We start from the raw sequence: 16477 nt of genomic DNA on the forward strand, positions 1-16477 counted from the left end.
GCTTGAACTCACAACCCCAAGATCAAGAGTTACAATGTTCCACCCACTAAGCCAGGTGTCCCCCAATTTTTTTTTTAAAGAAAATTATATTTGTTCTAGTTTCCAACATCTACATCATTTCTGTGGTAGGAAATGTGCTCATTGTGGCCACCATCACTGCCAGCCCGTCATGGAGGCCTCCCATGTACCTTTTCCTGGCCTATCTCTTCTTTACTGATGGTTGCTGTTCTTCTATAAATATTCCTAAACTGATTATAGATTTACTCTATGAAAGACCATCCTATTGAATGAGTATATGACCTGAATCTTTGGAGAACATTTCTTTGGAGCTGCTGACACCATCCTACCTAGTGTGATGGCCTCTGTTATGTGGCCATCTGCAAGCCGTTGCGTTATACAACCATCATGCACTGGCGGATGTGTGGCCTGCTAGTTGGAGTGGTGTGGGTGGGAGGCTTTCTTCATGCAACCACATAGATCCTCTTCAGTTCTGGTTATCCTTCTATAACCCTAACATCACAGATCACTCTATGTGTAATTTGAACCCTTTGCTCAATCTTGCCCGCACAGATACCCAACTCTTTGTTGCAGCCAACAGTGGATTGATCTATGTGCTAAACTTCCTTTTCTTTTAAAAAGATTTCATTATTTGAGTATAGTTGACACACCATGTACGTTAGTTTCAGGCGAACAACGGAAATTGTTTCTATAGCTTCTTCTGCCAGAAGTCTATAAACATTGGAGTGTGTGCCAAATTTACATTAGAAGGATTTTTTGAAGAATTCAGAGAATAAAAAGCAGTTTTTATGGTTATCTACTATATTCTTATCCAGTTCTACAAAAGCACAGCTTTCACATGAAATTCATGCCAGACATTTCTTAGAAAATTGTTAAGAGATAATTTGTGCTGAAATTGATAGAATAAGAACATTTCAAATGGGCTGTGTAAACTCATGGTTTTGTTAATTTTATGACAATCAGTGTGACTCTTTTATGTTATGAAATAAGAAAAATCTTTCTGAATTTTAATATGTTGGAGGAAAGAGATTTTCCATGAATGATATTAATAGTTCCAGCCATCTTTTTTACAGTAAAATTTATAAAGCACTTTGTGAGTCATTAAAATGATCTTCTTTAAGGCAGGGGTTGTTTGTGGAATAACTTTGGAACCCCTCTAAGGACTAACATAGGGCCTTAGATAGAGTAAGAGCCCACAGATACGCTGTAGAAATGGTTCACTGACGCTCACCGAATGCTATATGATTACAGAAAATGTAGTGTGTGTTTATCTTCCTTCACCTGCCTGAGCCAGCCTAGAGCTACTTTAATTTTTATTTAACGATCACTATCAAGCATATCATATAGGGTCACTAATTCTTTCTTTATAAATACAGGGTTAATAATCCCTAGAAATTCATTCTTTAGATGGCTTAATGTTTCTGAAGTTTTGTCTATGTGTTATTTCCTCAGCCCTCTTTGCCATTTTTCCTAGAAGTTGATGAAAAGAGCCTCAAACATACAAAACAATCCTGGCTTTTTCAAACATATGGCTATTGTTCCCAAAGGGTCAAGGTAAACATGGCATTGTACATAGGTGAGAGTGAGAAAATACAATTTTGATTTTTTTCATGGCACTGCTTTTTAGGGAAAACTAACATGAAAGTGCTGGTGACAGTTTTGTTTTCAATTACATTCCAGCCATTCTGGGGCCATGTGTGTGGTGGGCACTGGGAAAGGTTGGTTGGCCGCTTTCCTGGCTGGCCTAGAGAGGGGTACTGGCTTTGAGGGAGGGCTTATAGTTTTCAGGCCCTCAGTTTTTAAAATTCCCATTAGTCCAGCCCACGGACAGACGTAAATAGTGCCATTGGGAAAGCAAGTAGATCATCCCATAAGTAACTAGGATATTGTTTATTATCTGATAAGCAATTGCTGAGAAAACTTAAATATATATTTATATAATTTTCATAGGCCTCCTATAGTTTTGCATACATAATGCAGAATTTATTATCCATGCCACGCTTCACTGAAATATACATGAGTAGATCTTCAGAATCAGTATATGGGAATAAAGGCTAATCATGAACATGTTTCCCTTTATGACACATATGATACTGGCTGCCCACAAACAGATGGGAGGTTTTGACATCTTCCAGCCAGATGATCTAAAAGCTGAACTTTTACTCCCACTACAAACAAAGATACTACTATCACTGGATGGTATTTTACAAACCATGATGATTATCAAGATCCAGCGAGACTTCTGGGGAAGATGGTGGAATAGGAAGATCCCAAGCTCACCTCGTCTCAAGGATACAATTAGGTAACACCCACATCAGCGTAAATAACCCAGAAAATGACCTGCATTTTGGCAGAACAGACTCTTCATAGCTAAATGTAGAGACGAGGCCACATTGAAGAGGGCGGGCAGGGTAGAGACATGATGGGAGCTAAATGGACCCATAGGACTATCCGTGGAAGAGGGAACACCATGGGCATGAAGGAAAGAAACAGACCCTTAAACCAGACAAATACCCTAGGCATGGGAAACCCATACACGTAAAATGAATCTCCATAATATCTGGCTTTGGAAACAACAAGGAACTAATTTCATGAGTTCTTACAATGGAGGCTTAAACCCTGAACTTTAAAAATCAGCAGGCTCCAATCTGGGAGAGCCAGAGGGCAAGAGGAAACTGAGTCCCTGCCCTTAAGGAGACAGAACAACAAACAGCTCTGCTACAACAAAGAAGTAGCAGGTACAGCATAGAAATAGTAGTTTGAAAAATGTTTGGTGTATTTAGGAAGACTTATTTACTAATCTCAGAGCATGTGGGGGAAGGGCAGACATGTTCCACAGACTTCTCCAGGAACAAAGGAGCTGACAACCACCATTTCCCTCCCATGAACCCCAGCCTAGACACACGGACACCTGTAAGAACCACCAAAGCACAAACATTCCCCACGTAATTTGCTAACCGCATGCCCCATCCCCTCCTGTAGACATGCCCCCTCTAGTTCTGCTGCAGTTTTCTAAAGCAACTCAAGGTCTGCTCCCACAACACTCCTGCATGAACCATGCATGCTAACATCACAAGTTCCATCTTCACATTCTCCTGCAGACCTACCCACAATGGGCTGGGGGCAGACCTCTGGTCTGAATGCTAGCTGCCAATAAACCTTCTCAGGGGACAATACAGCAAAAGCACACTGCTGATCATTTCTACTGCATCTCTGGCAAACTCCTTGTCTGACTCAACTCAAGACTGAGGCAGACCCAAACTGACCAATAACAACAACACAGGGACCAAACGCTGCCCACAACAGGCAAAGAGAGACAGGGATGAAAGCAAAAGTGGCTCAGACAAAATAGTAGGGAACTTGCAAAACACATAAGAGACACCACTGAATTAACAAATTCTGGTGAACAGAAGACATTGCACTGCAGGGCACTACACAACCTCTTTTTCATAAGGCCACTTTAAAGAGGAGGAAATGAGACTGACTTTCTTAACATATAGAAAAAGCACAGAAAGGGGCACCTGGGTGGCTCGATCAGTTAAGTGTCTAACTCTTGGTTTCAGCTCAAATCAAAATCTGATGGGTCATGAGATCGAGCCCCATACTGGGCTTCACACTCAGTGAGGAATCTGCTTGAAAGATTCTCTCCCTCTGCCCTCCCACTCACTCTCTCTCAAATAAAGAAAGCTTTAAAAAAAAGAAAATAAACACAGTTAGACAAAATGAGGAGACAGGGGAATATGTTCCCAATGAAGAACAGGACAAAATCACAGCAAGCAAGCTAAATGAGAGATGAGTAATATGCCTGATAGGGAATTTAAAGTAATAGTCATAAAGAAAGAAAAGAGTAGAGGACTCATTGAAACCCTTAACAAAGAGACAGAAAACATAAGAAAGAATCAGTCAGAGATGAAGAACTCAATAACTGAAAGTAAAAATATACTAGAGGGAATAAATAGTAGACTAGAAGAGCAGAAGAATGGATAGGCAACCTGGAGGACAGTGTAATGGAAAGCAACCAAGCTGAAGAGGAGAGAGAAGAAATGATAATAATAATAATAATAATAATAATAATAATAAAAAGACTTAGAGAACTCTACAACACCATCAAGCATTGTAACATTCACATGATAGGGATACCAGAAGGAGAGGAGAGAGAAAAAGGGGCAGAAATTTTAAGAAATAATAGCTGAAAATTTCCCAATCTGAGGAAGGAAACAGAAATCCAGAACCAGTAGGCACAGAGAACTCCCAAGAAAATCAACCCAAGGAGTTCCACTCAAAGACATATGGTAATTTAAATGGCAAAAAGTAGTGAAAAAGAATTTTAAAAGCAGCAAGAGGAAAGAAAACATTACATACAAGGGAAACTCTAGAAGGCTATCAGCTGATTTTTCAGCAGAAACTTTAAGGGCTAAAAGAAAGTGGCATAATATATTCAGAGTGTTGAAAGGAAAAAAAAAAAAAAAAAACAACTGAGAATACTCTATTCAGCAAGGCTATCATTTAGAATAGAAGGAGAGATAAAAGAGTTTCCCAAACAAAACCTAAAGGAATTCATGACCACTAAACTAGTCTGACAAGAAATGTTAAAGAGGACTCTTTGAATGGAACGGAAAAGATATAAGTAGGAGTAAGAGAAGCAGGAAACATAAAAACAGTAAAATTCATTTTATCTATAAAAATCAGTCAAGCAACTGATAAAATAAAAGGATATGAAATTTGACACTGTATACCTAAAACAGAGGGATAGAGGAGTAAAAACGGTTTTAAACTTACTTGGCCGTCAACTTAATATAGGCTGCTAAATTCATAAGATATTATATACAACCTAATGGTAACCACAAATCAAAAACCTGTAATAGATATGAAAAAAAAGAGCAAGGAATCCAAGTGTATTATTAAAGAAAATCAGCAAGCCATGAGAGGAGGGCAAGAGAAGAAAGGAACAGAGAAAAACTACAAAAACAACCATGAAACAAGTAACAAAATGGCAATAAGTATATTCCTATCAATAACTACTTTGAATATAAGTGGACCAAACACCCTAATCAAACGACATTGGAGTGGAAAAAGAAATAAGACCCATCTATATGCTGCTTATAAGAGACTTACTTCAGACTTAAAGACACATGCAGACGGAACATGAAGGGATACTAAAGCATTTATCATGCAAACAGAAGTTGAAAGAAAGCCAGAGTAGCAATACTTATATAAAATAGACTTTGAAACAAAGCTTGTAACAAGAGACGAAGAGGGACACTATACAATCATAAAGGGAACAATACAACAAGATATAAGAATTGTAAATACGTATGCACCCAACATGGTAGCACCCACATACAAAAAAAGCAACTAATACCAAACATAAAAGATGTCATCAAGAGTAATATCATGATAGTAGAGGACTTTCACACTCCGCGTACATCAATGGACAGATCATCCAACAGAAAATCAACAAGGAAACAGTGGCTTTGAATGACACATTGGACCAGATGGATCTAACAGATATTCAGAACGTTCCATCCTAAAGCAGCAGAATACACATTCTTTTCAAGTGCACGTGGTGCATTCTCCAGTTTGGATCACATATTAGGCCACAAATCAAGTCTCACCAAATTAAAAAAAGATTGAAGTCATACCATGCATCTTTTCTGAGCACAACACTGTGAAACTAGAAATCAATGACAAGAAATCTGGAAAGAACAGAAATACATGGAGGTTAAATAACATGCTTCTAAGCATGAATGGGCCAACCAAGAATTCAACAAGAAAAATTTTTTAAAAAGTATGGAGACAAATGAAATGACAGCAGTCTAAAATCTTTGGGATGCAGCAAAAGCTGCTCCAAGAGGGAAGTTAATAGCAATACAGGCCTACCTCATGAAGCAAGAAAAATTTAAATGAACAAACTTAGCTTACATCTAAAGGAGCTAGAAAAAAGAAGAATAAACAAAACTCAAAAGCAATAGAAGGAAAAAAATGCTAAGGATTAGAGCAGAAGTGGGATCCCTGGGTGGCACAGCGGTTTGGCGCCTGCCTTTGGCCCAGGGCGCAATCCTGGAGACCCGGGATCGAATCCCACGTCGGGATCCTGGTGCATGGAGCCTGCTTCTCCCTCCTCCTGTGTCTCTGCGCCTCTCTCTCTCTCTCTGTGACTATCATAAATAAATAAAAATTTAAAAAAAATTTTAAAAGGATTAGAGCAGAAGTAAGTGAAATATACTCCAAAAAGAAACAAAACAAAAAAAAAGTAAAAAGGATCAATTAAACCGGGAGCTGGTTCTTTGAAAAGACCAACAAAATCAATAAACCTTTAGCCAGACCCACAAATAAAGAGAGAGGGAAAGAAGTCAAAAAGTCAGAAATGAAAGAAGAGAAATAACTGACACCACAGAAATACAAAGTATTCTAAGAGTATATTATGAAAACTTTATGCCAACAAATTGGACAACCTAGAAAAAATGGATAAATTCCTAGAGACATAAAGTCTTCCAAAACTGAACCAGGGAGAAATTATATATATATATATGAATACTACTCAGTTCAAGGTTTTGAACTTTATTTTAGAAATTTCTATAGCTGGGATTGTTAAAACTTAAAAATTGTTAAGGCATAAAGTACACCCAATGCGCATACATCAGATATTGAGCATATACAAATTTTTAAATCTGAAAACATAAGACTTGTTAAAGGAAAAATTTCTCACAAATTCACTAGTTTTGTTGGTTTTTTCTACATAAAGCTCTGGGTTATAACAACAGTTAATATCATTTTCTTCCAAAAAACTTCAAATTTCATGGATTATCGTAAATCTTTCTGGATAATTTTATTGGATCAGCTTCTGGCTTTTTTAAATATACATTATTTTTTTAATTTACAGAGATCTTTATTTTTTAGTCTTTGTACCCATTTCCCTATCTACATAACAGGGAAAACAACTGTACTTAACTCATAGTGTTGTTGCAAAGATGAAATGACAGAGTCAGCGTGAAGCACTGAAGCTCCTAACAGGTAACATGCTGCTCAACAGATGTTAGATTTTATTCTTAGTATTATTATTAATTTAAATAATAATAATAATTATTATTTTTATTATTCCTTTGGAAACTTCATTAGCCCTGTCTGTCTTGTGTTAATATATAAAGAAAACATCAGTGGTCTAGCCACAGGCAGAGCAATACTCCATATCCTGGAGGGAACTAAGGTGTCCTGGAGGATGCCGTGGCAGCAGACTTTAGGAGAGGACACTCCGCTCCCTTTCCCTGCCCTGTGTCTGGTTATGAAGCCATCCCCTGAGTGAGTCAGCCCTCCAGAAGTTGGGAGCCTGCCTTCGGTCATTCTCAGATTGCCTGGGAACACCCCTCAGAGGGGATCTGGGTGCAGGAGAGGTCATGGCCTATCCCCACACCCCCACTGATCCCAAGAGGGGCAAGTCAGGTAGATGCCTCTAGGGTACAGCTGCCTCATAAGATACAGGATACTCAACCAAATTTGAATTTCAGATCAACAACAATTTTTTTTTTTTTTTAGTATAGCTCTACCCTTAGTGGGATACACCATAAGTGTATTATACTAAACTAGACTGATTATACTAAAAAATTATTTGTTCTTGACCTGAGATTCAACTGGGTGCCCATACCTCTGTTTGTTAAATCTGGCAACCCTACCCTGGGGTAATGGGGTAAATCCCTGCTGCTCAGTGGGTGGGGACCTGCCCCGTTCATCTTTATTCCCTTGTACCTGGCACAGTGCTGGACACACACAGGTACCTGACGTGTTTGTGGAAGTGCACTCACACCACCTTGGTTTCTAAAGCTAGCCTGCTCTCTGGGCCCCCAAAACCTCCTGAGTTCTACCAGAAGCCCATGAGGCACTGGACACTTCTCCTGGCCCGTAGGGGGTAGGGAGCGGGGTGGGTGTCATTTGGTAAATATCAAATGTAGAGAAGCAGGGGGCAAGGGGAGGAGGAAAATGAAGGGTTTGCAAAAGGCCGAATAAGAAGGGTGAAGACATGACAATAAAACGTCTGGGCCAGAGAAGCTTCCCTACATGAAGCTGATGAGCATTTCCAATACGTAGGATTCTCACCACAAAGTCGTTCTCTTCTGACACAGTCTTCCTTGTGTTTATGATTTGGAGATTCATGTAACACAGAAGTCAGGGGGCAGGGGTGGTGATGAAGACTCACCAAGGCAGCCAGAGCCACAAGATGGGTCAAAGGGAACTTTTTGTCACTGGGCATCAATCCACCCGGGTTTTGTTACAGAATTTTGCTGGCAGGGAGTTAGAAGAAGCCTTGGGTCTAGCAGGGTCGAAAGACCAGGAAATGGTAGACGGAAGTTTGAGTTTATACGAAACATTCATGGCTCCTTCGCTCGTCCTAGTTTTTAAATTTGGTTTAAGAAGACAGGAGAGAATTTGTTCAAAACCAAAAAAAAAAAAAAAAAAAAAAACCAAAAAAAAAACCAAAAAAAAAACAAACAAAACCCCACCTTTTCTGGGAATCAACTCTGTTTTCCTTGGAGAGCAAGGACATGCATCACAAACCCAAAAGCACTGGTGGAACCATTGGTCCTGCGTATGTTTACTTGTGGGGGGTGGAGTTGGGGGCCAGTGGGTTGGGCCCAGGCAAGGGGGTTGTTATTTCTCTTCCATTTGTCACTTCTAACTCCAGAGGTAGTTTTACAGAAATCTTTGTCAGAGTTCTGTAATCCCCTAAATATTAACTTGGCTTTAACTCAACACGCCACATTTAAGAGGCTCAGATGATTTCCAGTCTGAACAGTTTCTGGTCTTGCTGCCAAAGTAAAGTTTTCAGAAGTACCTCGAGGGATGCTCAGGGGGAGGCCCAATTACCTCCCTCTTGTGTGAGCAGGACTCCCCTTGGAAACAAATCAGGCCTTGGGCAGCTCGCTCGCTGCTCTTGCTGAGCCTGAGGATGAGACTATGAGGTTGGTTGGGGTGGAGAGACCGGCAGCCTCTCTTCCTGGCTCCTCAAGTCAAGGAAAAATAATAAAGTCTGACCACCTCGGCTTACGATCCCGCGTCCAGAATGCGTACGTCCTCCGGCAAGGTTAAGGGTGTTGGAGAGAAGTAGGAGAACATGAGGGACCAGATCCACGTTGGGCCCTAAATTCTTAGGATGCTCTAATCCTTCCGCTTCAGCAATTTCTCGGCTCATCGGTCATTGTAGGAACGACGGAGGATCGCGAGCCCCACGGCACTGTCACCTGTTTTGCTACTGTCGGAAGTAAGCAGCGCTGGAACAGCAGAACAGCCCTACTCAAATACCAAGGGAAAGGAGGACGGGACGTCGGGGCCTGGGTAGTCCCTTCTGCCTCTGAGAGGCCAGTAGACGCCCTGTTCCAGGGACCAGTCCTGCCGCTGGTACAACTTTGCCTAAAATGAAATAACTTGACGGTGCGCTTCATTCACACAAGGTTTTTTAAAGGGTTCTCAAAAGAGATGGTTGTGGGGAGATGAACCGACCGTAGTCTTACAGGGAAGGTTTGTGACTCTCATCCCCTGGTTACGGGTAATGTGGTAAATCTCTTTATAGAGCTGAGTCTCATTTTTGTCATACAAAAATGGGATTCTTGGGCAGCCCGGGTGGCTCAGCAGGTTTAGCACCGCCTTCGGCCCAGGGCGTGATCCTGGAGACCCGGGATCGAGTCCCACGTCGGGCCCTGCATGGAGCCTGCTTCTCCCTCTGCCTGGGTCTCATGAATGAATAAATAAATAAGTCTTTAAAAAAACAATGGGATTCGCGAGAGGGTGTCCTCCGACGGCCGAAGGCGTTATATCATGGACTTGACGGTGTGGCCCGCACAGAATGGCCATGAAAAAGTCAAATGGTAAAAGCCGGGGGGCTGCTGCCCAGCCTGGCCGCGTGACACCGAAAGGCGGCAGCAGCCTGCATGGATGATGCAAACCTGGAAGGAGCTGCTTCCGCTCAGAGCCACGGGGACAGGAGCTTCTACCCCTGTAGCTCCCTGGGGAGTACGGGCTGCAGGGTAGCGCCCCTCACTACTGCGGTGCAGAAAGTACCTTGAAAATCAATCAATCAATCAATCAATCAATCAATCAATCTGTTCCAGAAGCACAAACTGAGCGACTGCAGACCAAGAGAACTCCCTGCAGTTAGAATAAAAGCCAGGAGCCCTCGCAGGAGGGGACTGTCGGCGGGAGCGGAGCGGGACACGGGGAAGGATGAGCAAACCGTGCAAAGCACCTGCCCCCCACAGTGGACTCGCGGGGCCGCGGAGTCCTGGGAGGCGGCTGTTGCAGACCCAGCTCCGAGCCACCGAACCCAACACGGTCCGCAGGTGCTCAGGCTGAGAAGGAACAGAGCCCGGGAGGGGGCGGGAGGGCCTTCCCCGTCGCCCCCAAGCCCTGAGGTCCTCACCTGAGGCCCAGGTACAGGCGCTGTGCGTTTAGCCAGGCCGGTGGTGCAGGCGCCCCTGGATGTGGGGCCCAGAGCCTGGGACCAGGGTGGGCAGCGGCCTTAACGGGAGGTGCGGGACCCTCACACCTTGTCACCTGGTTGCGGCACAGGGGACTGACACACTCGGTAAACCACGAGGGAGGTGAAGATGGAAGGTGGTGGCGTCATCAGAACACTTCGAATCGTGGGTAAGGACCCTAAAAGCCACACGCTCCCCTTTTTCTGGGCCAACATCACCAGCTGGGGCCACGTGTAGGGAACAGGATCCCAGAGAGGGGGTCCTCCCTGGAAACCCAACCGTGGGGCCTGGAGGGGAAAGGCGGGGAGCCCCGGCCAGTGGCCCCTCAGGAGGAAATGCTTAGGTTCTCCTTAGTGGGTGCTCCCGGCCCAAGGCCCCAGGCCAGAGAGCCCGTACCCCACCTCTCCGGGTTGAAACGTGCAGCGAGACACGGGTGGATGTCGTGGGTCAGAACGCCCCGGCACGGAGCTGGGGACACGGGCCTTCTCGAAAGGCTGCGGCTCGATCCCCTGGACCCAGGAGGCAGCCTCTGCGCCCGGGAGGCCGAGCCTGGGCCTCCACCCGACCCCAGGCCCTGGCCACCCCTGCTGCTTGTCCCCGCGGGGCCTCGGCCCGGCCCAGGTGTCGCTCAGTCTCTCACCCGTTGGGCCTCCTTCTTGAGGCCCCAGGAGGGTTTGGGGCCGAGGTGTCCGGGGGTCAGGAGGCTCCTGAGGCCCAGCCCAGCCGAGGTGGCCCCGCTCTCTGGCGGTGCAGACCCTGCGGGCGGGGGGTGAGTCCCGCCACAGCCAGGACGCTGTGGGCACCGGAGAGCAGGTGGCCTGGCACGACAGGCCGCCCGGTGTCCCTCTCGGGCCACAAGGACGGCCTCCACCGACCCACAGGAGGCCCACCAGGGCCTGCTCCGGGCCGTGGCCTCCCCAGGCCAGGGTCAGGGCCTGCTCGTGCCACCTGAGAGCCCATGACACCCAGGGTGGCCCTCCTGGCAGGGCCCTTGCACCCCTGGGTCTCCGAGGAGCATCCTGCAGGCACAGGCGCCACAACAGGGGGCCCACGGTCATCGGGCCACCTTCACGGAGGGCGGCACCCCGTTCACCAGCCTGCACAGGTGTTCACGGAAGGGCAGGACCAGAGAACTCAGGGGTCAGCCAGGACGGACGCCAAGAAGGACCCAGGTGGGGGGAGGGTACCTCTCCTGCAAGAGGCCACAGGGGCCGAGGCCTCTCCCTTCTTCTTCCACAAGCGCCCTTTTCCCTTCTCCCCGGCCACAAGCTGGTGTTTCCTGTCTTGTTTGCAAGTAAGAAGCCAAGCCGTGGGAGCCTGATGAAAAGCTCTTTTCCCTTTTGTGTGTCTTGTGTTTTTAAACACTTCTGTGTTGCAGGCGAGGAGCCTGGAGACCCTGGCTAGGCCGCAGCTGCGTTGCCCACACCCCTTGGCAGGGCATCTCCAGCCCTCCTGGTCCACCCTCGGGGGGGGGGGGCCCCCGTGCTCCCCGGGCTCGCTTCATTGTCTCCAAAGAGGATAATGATGTCTCCCACCTCCATCTCTTGCTGATAAGCGAATTCCTGAAATACCTTTAAAGACCTTCGCATCGCCATAAATGCTGCTTTAAGGAAGGACAAATGGTGGAGTAAATGAACAACACATGGCAAATAAATGGTACCACATGTCGGGCTTAATCTCCTCGGTGAGCAGAGGGGCAGAAAAACCCCAAGGCCCTCCCTTCCCTCTGTACGGAGTCACCAAACAGCCACGGCTACTGCCGCAAATAGCTGCTACAACTCACTTTTTATACGAGTGACCAGCGTAGAACTCTCTAGATTGAAGAGATGTCCTTGTTTTTTTTTTTTTTTTTTTTTTAATTAAAACTCTGGTTACCTTGGTGGGGCAAAATTGCATTCAGCTTTCCCTAAGCAGGGGGCAACGCTGACCAGAACATCACATGTTTCTAATTACGATCCCGAATCTCCTCATAGTCCCTGAGCCAACAGTTGCTCTCAAAGAATCAATTCCTCTTTGTATAAACACATCTTGCCTCCCCCTCCCAAAAAAAGTGGGAACTCTTAGGAGCGTTTTTAAGACTCTATTTTCCTTCCATGGAGCATAGGCTGTGGATATGAGCTGTCTCGAGTCTGGGGGAGGCCAGAGGGGCAGCCAGGGAGACCCCTAACCCTTGAGGGCAGGACTGTGGGTGCAGAGGGGTGGAAAGGCAGGATGGATGTAGGAGCTCAGGGGAGAGAAGGCCGCAGCCAGCAGGGGTTCGGTGGGGAACACCTCAGAATGGAGACTTCGAGAAGGGAAGCCTTCAAAGGGAAAAGAGGGAGGAGGACGGCGTTCTAGAAGACAGGGATAAGGCTTAGGGAGGTATCGCTTTGGGGAGGAGAAGGCGAAAGGGACCCTTGACATTTCTGCAAGCTTCCTTTGTATCGTCCACGCAGTACTGGGAGCACGGAGATCTCGTCCACACTAACATTTGCAGTCTACTGGACTGGACCGAAGGAAGAAACAAAAGGAAATTCTATGAGCCGACGTCGGGGCATTGGCACCATTGCCCCTCCCAGAAGTCCCTTGGACCTAGAGGGCAGTGGGATCGGAGAGAGAATTCTCCTTTATTTGTTATTTATTTGCTTGTTTTTACTGAAGTTCCACTTGCCAACATATAGCGTAACACCCAGTGCCCACCTCGTCACGTGCCCCCCTCCACGGAGAATTCTCCGTTATTCCCTCCTGCCTACGAGGTCGACCCCATCATACTGGAATGGGAAGCCTCTGTAGTCCTAATACTCATGGGAAGACGTCGTCGCTGTGGGGGTTACACCACGCGACACAGTTGGGAGCCGTTGGCACGACGTCTACCGAGCGGTAGGCGCTGGTCACCGGCGTGGTCGGGCCTACAGATGACAGCCCGTTGTGCAAAGTCGTAAAGAGCTTGGCCCCCCCACTCTCTGCAATTTCTGTTATGGACTCAGTACAAAGCCATCACCCTCGACCCCGCGTTGAGGTGGGCCGTGCCTCCAGGGGCTGTGATGCGATCCCCGGGACGTCGAGGTGGGACCTCGGGAACACGAGTAGCAAAAGGTTTGAAAAGGGTCTTTGCGGGCCGTGTTGCGTGGCTACACATTAGGGCCACGCGCCGACCCAAATCCCTGGGTCTCCCTTCGCGATGCATTTCTTTGATGTTTATGGCATGAAATTTAGGATGAACCACAACTGTGGGGCCACTCCAGGGAGGACAGATTTCCTGGCGTCGTTCCTTATGAACATAACCTGCTCACTCTGTCTTCCCTTCCTCCTCCCTGACATACTGTGGTTCCACTGTCTTCTCTCCACCGTGTCATCTCTTGCCATTTATACCAAAATCAGGTTTATACCTCCCCTTTTGTTTTGACCAAAATTTACCTTTCATTCTCCCCCACCCCCACCTCCGGGCTTGATTCTTAAAAACAAAGAATTAAACACAAAATCTCGCCGCTACTACCACCGTTACCACCAAAACAACCAAGAACATACCACCCACTTACACAAGCCAGAGGTTCGGGAAAGCTTAAACCACATGCTTTGTGCTAAAACTTTTCTTAAAAGCAACTCCACACCCGCCCCCTCCATGACTTGATGGCTTTGGCTAGGGTTCAAAAGCTGGATCAGAGGGAGTCGTAAAACCCGACACCCATGTACCCCACCCGGGCCTGGGATTGGGGCTGCGTGCAGGTGCCCTTCCTCCTCGTCCTCTGCTTTCCCTAGGCCCTTTCCCATGACCATCCTTTCTTCCTGTCTCTTCTCATTTCCCTTATTGATCCCCTCAACCCATTTCTTTTTTTTTTTTCTCTTTTTCTATTAAAGATTTTTATTTATTTGAAAGAGAGAGAAAGAGTGGGGAAGGGCAGCAGGAGAGGGAGCAGCAGGCTCCTTGGCGAGTGCAGAGCCCGATGCGGGGCTCGATCCCAGGACCCCACAATCGTGACCTGAGCCAAAGGCAGATCCTTAACTGACTGAGCCACTCAGGTGCCTCCCCAACCCCTGTTTCTTTTTTCTTTTTTTTTTTCCAACCCCTGTTTCTTTTTTCTTTTTTTTTTCCAACCCCTGTTTCTTTTCACAGTTTCCATCCTCAGCTGCGGCCCGAGCCTAACCACCTGCTAAGACCACCTGTGACAAACTGTCCCCAAATTTGAGGGTGCCTGATTAGCAGTCTCCCTGGAGCCTCATGCATGGCAAAGGTGCCTCCTAGTCGGAGGACCCTGTGAATGCTCAGCCAGGAGCCCACCCTCTCCTTCCCCAGCTTCCCTTGGGTCCTGGTTGGCATAAGGTTCAGGGATTAGCGGCTGCCCAGAAGGCTACTTAGGGCTCCCGCGATTTGGAAAGGTATAGCTCTTTCTCCTGATCTTGTCACCTTCCTTTCTAATCCCCAGCTGCCGTTACCTCTTTTTGCTTCTCCAGAATTAGTTTCGGTATCTAAATGCTTTGCTTGGCTGTCCTGTTGTTTAGCTCCTGTTGGCTTATTGTTTAGATACACACATTCTTTTCTAAAACACAGGGACGAGAAAAGCGCAAATGCGTTACCTGGTGCATCTAATAAAACTCACTCAATTAATTCAGAATGGCTTGGCACAAGGAAGGCTCCTGTCTGCTTCAAGTTTTCATTCTCTCTAGGATGCTAATTGTTTTTTCTTCTGATAAACTTGTATTTTTGGCCTGAAGTCTAAAGTCTGGCCTGCTGGGCTATGTCAGATTTGTAAATTAGATGACATCTGTTTTGGATTTTTATCGTCTTTAATTTTCTTTCGAACTCTCTTCATTTATTCATTTCCCTTCTAATTGTAAGGATCACACTTTGCTGGGTGCTTTAGACGAAAGTGTAGACCTTTCTTCTTTGGGGAACACAGATTAAAATGACTGAAGCTAAGTGGTCACAATGAAGGCTATTCAGGAAAAAGATGTTGGGAGAGAAGCCTTAGCAACCCTCCCAGAGAGGATGAACGGCTAATACAAAAGGCTGGCTGTCTACACCAGCATCTTGAGGTTCCCACTGAATAATTACAGTCAATTAGGAGATTGACAGTGAGTGTTGAACACTGGCAAAGTGAGTATTTTGAATTGAGAAATGTTGACGAAGTAGGGATGGTGGTGCTGGTGGCGGTACGTGAGGGGAGTGGTGACATTTTTATCGCTTCACGTTTGACTTCTCTCTCTGTGTATGTGTTTTCCCCAGAAAAATAATAAAAGGAGGAGAAACTTAAATGCATTCTCATACCTACAGATTCATATTTTATTTTATTTTATTATTTTATTATTTTATTTTATATTTTCGGATTCATATTTTAATAGTAAAATCTTATTTTTTCCTCCTAGGTACGTAGCTCCTAAATTCTTCTTTTTCGTGGGGGAAATTGTTCGTTGCTAACTAGATTGGGCCTCCTTATTAAGGATCCGTTTTCTTGTTAGAATGCCCAACGCAACACCCTTGTGTAACATGTTTTTCCCTTATGCAAATATTTTTCTCATATATGCTCTTGCAGATGCCAAATGGCCTCTTGCAACTTTGCACTTGTACAGGCGATAGAGAGCGTGCAGGACACCGGCCAGAACACGTGCCTAAGCTTTCACATCTGATACACATGCCGCTCCTCGCTGGAGGAAGAAATAAGCAGGCTGGCCATGCACAGGATACAAAACGGCTGCCCCAGACACCTGCGGCAGAGGCTCTAGACCAAGTGGCTAAGACCACATCATGAGAATCGGTCAACAGTGACTTCGTACTTGCACACAAGTGACAAATCACCCCTTCATGACGCTGGCCTTGGGTTTCTCGGATACTGCTGTGTTTGGGCTGTTGCTAGGGAGGTCATGGGTCTGTGAGAAGGCTGTTTTTGAATACCATACGTATATGGCAGTAGTTCTCAACTGTGAGCGACTTTTGTCTCTCAGGGGACATTCGGCAATGTCTGGATACATTTTTGGTCGCCACAACCGAGGGGGAGGTAGGACCCAGGGATTCTGGC

At 45.9% G+C, this 16477-nt stretch overlaps 1 protein-coding gene and 1 pseudogene across 2 annotated transcripts in view; one reads left to right on the forward strand and one right to left on the reverse strand.

Moving 5' to 3' along the window:
* The window catches only part of VEPH1 (ventricular zone expressed PH domain containing 1), a 222558-nt gene that overhangs the window by 108468 nt on the left and 97613 nt on the right, over positions 1 to 16477 (reverse strand). The window lies entirely within an intron of this gene.
* Positions 75 to 635, forward strand: OR4C49P (olfactory receptor family 4 subfamily C member 49, pseudogene; annotated as a pseudogene).

The sequence above is a fragment of the Canis lupus genome, chromosome 23, assembly GCF_011100685.1.
Source record: "Canis lupus familiaris isolate Mischka breed German Shepherd chromosome 23, alternate assembly UU_Cfam_GSD_1.0, whole genome shotgun sequence".
Taxonomy (NCBI): Eukaryota; Metazoa; Chordata; class Mammalia; order Carnivora; family Canidae; genus Canis; species Canis lupus.